The following is a 9,000-nucleotide window of genomic DNA, read 5'->3' as shown; positions in this document are numbered from 1 at the left end:
CATTGTTATAATCTGTTGTATATATATAGTAAACATTGCTTGTAAATATTATTCAGTTTAAATATATAATTTCTGTATGCTTGAATCCTGCTTGTTTGTTTTGGTAGAATAATTAAAGGCTAGGGCTCGTTGAATCCGAACTCGTTACCCTGTGGGCCGAGAACGCTTGGCTTACCAGAACTTGGTGTCAGCGTGTTTCAATCGAGCCTTACAGAAACTAGCCTATTCTACCTCTGATTGGACCCTTTGGCAAGTAAGGGGACGCCGCCAACTGAGAAGCCAACTGACCCGTGAGACGGCCTTTTTAGGTCGAAATTCCATCATTTTGAACGCAATATGTGGGCCTCTGGCCTACGGCAAGCAGATTTAGCCTGCTAAAAGCGCCAGTTAAGACGCTTTTTCCGTGCCGTGTAGGAGTAGCGCTAGGTGCGCAGCCACGGCAATCGGATAATTTAGCTCAGACGGCTACAGAACTGAGTCTAAATTGGCAAGTGTAGCTGGGACAAGCCCCAGGACACCCAGGCCAAACCTACGAGACAGACAGCTGGGTGCTGGTCTCTTTAAGAAGGCAATGTGTGGCTGCGAAGCTTCAGCACACAAGTAAGCCCTACCACTGCGACGGATAGCAGATTTTGAGCCACAGGCACGGCAGGACGGGACATTCCCTGCCGCTGCCTCCCAGGATTCGAACCCGAGGCGCTGCAGGACGGGCCATTCCCTGCCGCCATTTTCGGGATTCGAACCAGCGGCGCTGTAGGACGGGTCATTCCCTACCGCCGTCACCCCTCTGAACCTTGCAGGACGGACATTCCCTGCTGCCAGTGCTTCCAGAATCACACCTAGAGCTCCTAGTGATAACAACACATAAGTGTGTATAAATGTCAACCAAGTGATAAAAATAAATATAAAATTGTTGAACCAGTGATAATTAATAAGCTCTAGTGATTCGAAGCTACAGGCTAAGCCACCATGGTAAGCGATACCACCATAGCTGCGGTTCGGCCACCACCGAAGTTTCTGCCAACCCCAGCCGAACGAGAGGCCCCCTTGTCTCAAGGGCAGGACCTCCACTTCCCCTGCCATGTCAGGGTGAGGTTTCCTACTCCTGACCCTGCCCAGCATGTACAGGTTGATGCCATGATCGATTCTGGCAACCGTGTACCAGGGTCTGCTGTAATTTCTGAACACCTCATGCACGCAATGGGCGTGCAACGCATGTTGATTCCGGACAACACCCAAATCCTGACTGCTAACGAGGAAGGCCAGCCCCTCCAGGTAATAGGAAAATTAAAAGAGTTATATATGGCAGTCTCACACACCCTTATACTCCATCTATACCACGTGACTGTGGTCCGGAACCTCTCACACCCTCTGAACCTAGGAGGGTATTTTCTCAAGGAGTTCGGAACTAGGCTCTGTTTCGACATGCAACCACCTTGCTTGTGGGTGCGTGGGGAGTTTATCCCACTCCGTGGCGTCCCCATTGACCGGGAGACAGCCGAGAGAGAGCTAAGTTATGAGGGGCCTCTGCCAGGCCCCCTGCCAGAGCAGCCGCGTGTGGTTGAGAAAGGCACACACTGGGTGGACGCTGAGCTCAACGCACACAAGGGGGCTAACCTGCTAGCCATGGGGTTGCCCCCAGTGCCCAAGGTGCCGAGGGAGAGCCTGCCAACAACATTTCCTGAGATTGCCAGCCCTCCAGAACCAATCTTCTCCGCCGACACCTTTATCAACGGCCAGCCGTGTCCACCTGGCCCCCTCTACCTGGGACCTCCAGCCAGTCCACCAGCCAAGCCCGAGTCCAGACCCGTCAAGTCGCGGTCTGATGTACCCGGAGCCACACTCAACTCCCAGGCCTCAGCCTCTCCCGGCGCCGTGCCCGTCAAGTCGTGGCCGGCTGCCTCCGGAACCATGCATGGCTCCGCTACCTCAGCCTCTCCGAGCGCCGAGCCCGTCAAGTCGCGGCCGGACGCCCACGGAGCCAAGGCTGGACCCAGCACTTTGGCCTCTCCCAGAGCCGAGCCCGTCAAATCGTGGCCGGACGCCCTCGGAGCCACACCTGGCTCCGACACGTCAGCCCCTCCAGAAGCCGAGCCCGTCAAGTCGCGGCCGGTGGGTCCCGGAGCCAAAGCTGACCCCGCACCAGCCACGTATAGGCTAAGCGCTGTCACTCCAACTGATGGCCAGCCACCCCAGCTCCGCACAGCCAAGCGGGTGGTCCTGCCTGGCCGCGGGGTCATGGCGGTCCCTGTTGAGCTAGTAGGCCATCGCACCAAGGATGCCATCCAACTAGCTGCCCCAGAACAGAGGTTTGGGGAGGATCTTGTCATCCCAGAGGGCCTGTATGCCCACAGGCCTGGCTCCGCCACTGTGTTTAGAGTACTGGTGGTAAATGAAGGGGAGATGCCCCTCTTGCTGGATGCTGGCCTCCCAGTGGCTGGGGAGCTGGTCAAGCCTGACATTCTAGAGGTCTCTGATACGCCTCCCCCGCGTCTCCACTCGTTCCAAGAGCCTGCTGAGCCCCCAGAAATGCAGGAGTTGTGGGAGGCCCTGGAGATGGAAGACAATGAGTTCCTACGCAAGGACCCATTGCTCAAGAAGGAGGTCTGGACTATGTTGTCAGAATACAGAGATGTCTTCTCCAATTCTACCCCCGGCTGCACAGATGTGGTTGAGTTGCAGCTGCGCCTCAAGCCAGGGACCCAGCCGATCCGCCAGAGATTTAGGGATCTGAACCCGCGGCAAGAGGCTGAACTGGAGAAACAACTGGACACCTGGCTACAGGAGGGAGTTATAGAGCCGTCAGACTCCGCCTGGAGCAGCCCCCTGGTGCCCATCAAGAAGAAGGACGGGAGCACCCGCTGGGCCGTCGACTACAGAGCCCTCAACAAGTGCCTGGAACTGGACAGCTACCCCCTGCCTAGGATCCAGCAGTTGGTAGAACGAGCTGGAGGGCACCGTGTCTACAGTGCTTTAGACGCGGTGGCCGCATAATACACCATCCGTGTGTCCGAGGACAGCCGGCCCTGCACTGCCTTCACCACCCCCAGGGGCTTGTATCAATGGAAAAGGATGCCCTTTGGCCTGGCTACGGCACCGTCTGTCTATTCCAGGTTTATTGCAGGGGTCCTAAACCCACTAGGCACAGCCAACCTCCAGTCATACCTTGACGACGTCCTGACCTTCCACCAGGATACCTGGGCCCGCCTGGCCAGGCTCCGAGAGGTCTTGGAAGCCCACCGCAGGGGAGGAATCCGCCTCAAGCCAGCCAAGACCAAGCTGTTCCGATCCAAGGTGGATTATCTGGGCCACACCCTCAGCCGTGAGGGGATAGCCATGCAGGAGGACTATATTGACCGTATCCTGGACTGGCCGGCCCCCAGCACCCCCAAGGATTTGCTGGCGCTGCTGGGGTTCTTTGGATACTACCACCTGTTCATCCCAGAGTATGCAGACCTCACCTACGAGATGAATCGGCAGAAGACGGCCAAGACCCTAACCTGGACGCCTGAGATGGAAGCCCAGCTGCTGCAACTCAAGGACAAGTTCCGCAAGGCCCCCATCCGAGCGCCGCCCAGGTTTGATTTGCCAGCGGTGTTCCAGCTCACCACAGACTTCAGCAGCCGCGCCATCTCTGCCATACTGAGTCAATGCCAGGATGGCAAGGAGAGGCTGATTGCCGCCGTGGGGCGCAAGACAACCGACCCTGAGACGCGCTACCCGTCCTGGAAGGGAGAGATGGCCGCCATTATGTATGGGATCCGAAAATTCCACGGCATCTTGTCCTACCGCAGCTTCCAGATCAACACTGATTCCTCAGCCTTGCTACAAATGAAATCACTGAACACATCCACAGGGATGGTGGCCCGCTGGCAGGAGGAGCTAGCGGCCTTAGACTTTACCGTCTGCCACCGGCCTGGCACCCAGAATACCAACGCCGACGCTCTCAGCCGCCGGGAAGACGCCAACATGCCAACGGCTAGCGCCGAAGAATTAGCAGAGCAGGCTGAGTATATCCACAACCTTTGCCAGCTAGGGGAGTCCGCAGCTAGCCGGCCCCCTGCCGCCCGACTGGATCCAGCTAGAGTATTGGAGGCCCAGACACAGGACCCCCTCCTGCTCCGTGTCCGCCAATGGGTGGCTGATGGCAAAGCCCCAACGAAGGCTGAGCTGCGTGGCAAGGAACGAGACGAGCAGCAGTACGCCAGCCGCTTCCCAGCCTTGGGGCTTGACGAGCATGGCTGCCTCACCACCACTGACCAGACCCTGACAGGGGAGAGGACAAGATACCTGCTGCCTTCGGCCCTCCAGCAGGACGCGTTCTTTCTAGCCCATGGGACCCCCATGGCTGGGCACTTTGGGATGGACGTGACCATCGCCCGCGTTGCCATGCACTTCTGGTGGCCCAACCTGGCCCGTGACATCCGTCTGATGGTTCAGACTTGCCCTGAGTGTGTCCAGAAGGTTACCAAGGAGAGACTGAAGCAAGGGATCCACGTGCCCTCCCGCCAGGGGTATCCACAGCAAGTCCTATTTATCGACCTGGTGGGGCCACTGCCAGAGACCCCAGCTGGGAACCGCTATATCCTCACCTGCCAAGATGGGTTCAGCCGGTTTGTCAGCCTCTACGCCATCCCCAACAAGCGCACTCTCACGGTGGCTGAGACCCTGCTGCACCGCCACCTGGCCACGTTCGGATGCCCCCTGAAGATCCATTCCGACAATGGAATGGAGTTTACCGGCCAGGTATTCCAGGAACTGGCCTCCAGGCTTGAGATTGGCCTGACACATCCACCACCCTACAACCCGCAGTCCAACCGAGTGGAGAGGTTTCATAGGACGCTCAACACAGGCATGCGCCTGTTCCTAGACAGAGACGATAACAACTGGGAGCCCCACCTGCCTGCCATCGCCTTCGCCTACAACACCAAGGCCTGCAGATCCACTGGCGTGACCCCGTTCCTGGCCTTCTTTGGGAGAGAGGCCAAACTTCCGGTGGACATGGTACTACGGCTGCCAGAGACCGAATATGCTTCAGTTCCAGCCAACGTCCAAGCTCTCTTGCAGCGCTACTATGCAGTGTATGATGCCATCCAGCAGAAGGAGGAGGGAGCCATCCGGAGGAGCGCGGCAGCTTACGAAGGCACGGCCAAGTATGAGGTTGGAGACTTGGTCTGGTACCTGGCCCCCCGCCTGGTGCCAGGGAAGGCAGCCAAGATTACCAAGAGATGGACTGGCCCCTGGAAAGTAGTGAGACAAGCTACAGAAGTACATTATGTCATCAAACCTGCCTCTCCAGTAGCCAGGATCTCAGAAGTTACCGCGCATGTAGGCCGACTGCGCAAATACACTGGAGACGTGACTGCCCACCAGATCCCAGCAGACATCCAAGTTGATATGGACGGCGACGAGGATGCCACCGAGCTGCCAGTTGGAGCGGCGGCGCCCGCAGCTAGCGACCCAGGACAGCTCCCAGTGCACCAGCCAGCCGCAGCCGCCCCACAGCCTAGCGGCCAGGATCGTGACCCAGTAGAGGAGAACCTGCAGGAGCAGCCCAACGAACCACCGCCGCCGCCGCCCGCTCCAGAGCCACCAAGAGATGCCATCTGGAATCCTGACGCGGACATGGAGAACCTGCCAGCCAGCAGCGAGCCTGTAGGAGAAGAACCAGCCACTGCGATGGAAGAGGCCGCCCCAGAAGACGAAGCTGAAGCCATGTGCCCCCTGTTGATGACAGCCATCCCCATCCGGGTAGGAGCTAGGAGACCAAGCAACCTGAATCAAGCAGGCGCCCCCATGGAGTTCTATGCGCCCTCTGCCATCGTCATTCCCCCCTTAGGAACCACCAGAGTCAGCCTAGGCCTCCGTGTCCAGTTACCAGCTGAGGCAGAGCTAATCCTGCAGACGAGGCAAAATTTCCAGCGGCGGGGCTTGGCCGTCGCCAACCCACGCCTAGAAGCCAACCAGGAGCTGACAATGCTGATATCCAACCACAGTCAGACCGAGCAACGAGTGTCCCGGGGAGCCTGTGTAGCCCGAGCTGTCCTCCATCGAGCTGTGCCTCAAGAAGAGCCTGTCCTGTGCAGGCATAGGCTGTCGTATCCCCAGGTTCAAGGCCTGGTGGCTCGGGAGCCACGCAACCCTTGAAGGGGAGGTTGTGGTAATACGACACCCAGACGGACAGGCAGTTTACAGAGTTGCTTCGCTGTGACTTATGATAACAAACCCCCTGCACTAATCTTATTATATCACCATCTATCTCATGACCGCTGTTGACCCCGCAACCCAGCGGTCAAACTGGCCTGCCTAAATGTGGGGAGGGGACTCAAACATGCAACTATCACGCGTCCCTCACGCGCTTATATAACCGGGAGGCGCTGCCTCCCCTTTTACCACCGCTGCCCCCACAGCCTGTCTACCGCCGGGAGCTAAGCCCTAGCGTCCCACACCCCCTTCAAACCTAACCATTGTTATAATCTGTTGTATATATATAGTAAACATTGCTTGTAAATATTATTCAGTTTAAATATATAATTTCTGTATGCTTGAATCCTGCTTGTTTGTTTTGGTAGAATAATTAAAGGCTAGGGCTCGTTGAATCCGAACTCGTTACCCTGTGGGCCGAGAACGCTCAGCTTACCAGACTATAATATAAAGTAATCAGCTTTATTTGTCTGTAGCGAAGGACCTCGCTAACCACTGAACCGATATGGTTCTTCTTTACAGTGAAGCCTCTTATAAGCTCTGAGTTGGTTTTAGGCTATTTAATTTTCTTAAATAAGTCTGGGTTTGGTTTTATGCTATTTTTTTACCCTTCGAATATAGAGCCCCTAGATGCTGGGGGCGTAGCCGCTAGTTAGTTTTAAAGCACAAAATCACGAAACCTCCGTGAAAAATAAATGGACTGACAGAAAAATTAAATTATATACTGAACTGATAGCTTTTTCGAAAATGGCCTCTTTACAAATAAAATCAACTATATTTCTTCAATAGAAGGTAAGAAAATAAAACTTCATCTACATAGAAAAGAAATCGGAAAATCTAATTGTAATACAAAAATTCTTTAAAATCTGACCAAATACACCAGAGATATGAAAGGACATGGAAGGTTTGCAGTTAAGGTTCCTGATTTTTGTCTATGGGAAAAAAAAATTTTCTAGCTATCTATTTTTAATTCACTAAATATTCAGAATCGAGTCACTGATTGTCTTTAACTGAAATATTTTATATAAACCACACACTGAACAAAATAACTGGTTTTACTCGCAATAGGTCTATCTTTATATACATACATTGCAATAATCGGTATATTATTACTTGGATGTTGCACCAGGTTTTCATGTACACTAATTAATTGATGCTCGCAGAAAGCTAAAAAAAAAGACAATTCAATACCCCCTCCCCTTTCCCTCCTACTGGATGAAGTCCATATTAGCAACATATATTTTTAATATATATCCACGTGTATTATATATCGATTATTGCAATAAACAGATATTTGCAAAAAGGTGTGGCGTACTTCATATAAATGTAACTTACAAATCTAAATCTTGAATACATGAATAACAGACCTGTTGGGGTTGGGGGACTGCCATTTACACATCCAGCAAATGTACTGTGGATGTATTTTCGCCAGTAAGATGGGTGTATTTATGGAAAACTGAATTTGGACTGTATAAATGACAATAAAATTGATTCTCCTGGCAAAGTTACATTTAATATATTATTATACTGTCAACAATACATCCATGACTGTCAAAAATACCATTGCGAATTTAAACACTTGCCAAATATACATCCAACACTAGCATTTATACCTACATCCATAGCTTTTTTGTAAAATAATAAAAAAAAACACTTATATGTATGTATAATATTTGAGTTACAATATACTTGTCAGGTTAAGGTTAAATAAAAAGCACGAGAAAGATTTTCATTATGTGATGGATTGTTGTGATGCTCTTGATCTTGTCATCTGAGGTTCAAAATTTCTGAAGGATCTCGCGAACCAGTGAACCGATATAGTTCTCATTTTGGGGGAGTTTCCCTCCACCCTCTAGGGAATGATGGTCCGATTGATTTACAAATATTCGCACGCTCAATCTAATTATTCTTTTGTAGTTATATTAGATATGCAGTCTTAAAATATGTCTAGTGTTGGACGTAAAATTGAACAGTTATACAGTGACATACGAAGATACATCATTATATAAAAGTAACAGAATCTTTGCCTGTCTGTCTGTGTGTACTGAAAGATCTTGGTTAACTGCCGAATCGATATGGTTCTTCTTTACAGTTTAGCTTCACATAGGTCGTGGGAACGAATCTTGGACAAAATAGCCTCAGACAAAATAGTTTCAGACAAAATAGTCTCTAGGACAAAATAGCCTCGGACAAAATAGCCTCTAGTACAAAATAGCCTGAACTGTTGATATTGATATGACCGCAGCGATCGGCCACCTAGCAATATAATCTAACCTAACCTAACCTAAAAATTGTAAAAAAAATATTGGAGGTTATAACAATTTTAGGAGGAGGTTACCACAACCCTCCAAATACAAATAGCCCCTAGATCAAATAATTACCGCCCACCTCAAGTTTCCTAGAGGTCTCTATGGGCGTAGCCGCTACTTAGTCATTTAGCAGAGTTTCTCATAATACAACAAAATTCCCCTTAGTTTTAGTTACAATGTGTATGTACATCAAAAAAAGCGCAGCATCTCTATAATTAGGGTTTGTCCGTGAATCATTCAGTAAAAGCACTTTCTTTTATACTCTGAACACCAATTTAAACGTAAAACTGTATGCAGCATACAAACTTACAAACATATACGGTAATTTTTCCAGATATTTGATAAAAATACATTAATTATAGTATAAACTTTCAAGGATCTAAAGGGATAGGACAATTGCCGATAAATTGATGTACATCCATAAGATTATGCACAAAATAATCCCTTCTGAAGATTACAATTATAGGTTGAAACGTTTGAATTCTTA

The sequence above is a fragment of the Acartia tonsa genome, chromosome 13 (assembly GCF_053477335.1).
Source record: "Acartia tonsa isolate MP-2025a chromosome 13, ASM5347733v1, whole genome shotgun sequence".
NCBI classification, from domain to species: domain Eukaryota; kingdom Metazoa; phylum Arthropoda; class Copepoda; order Calanoida; family Acartiidae; genus Acartia; species Acartia tonsa.
The sequence above is the reverse complement of the archived record's forward strand: the minus strand, read 5'-3'. Positions refer to the sequence as shown.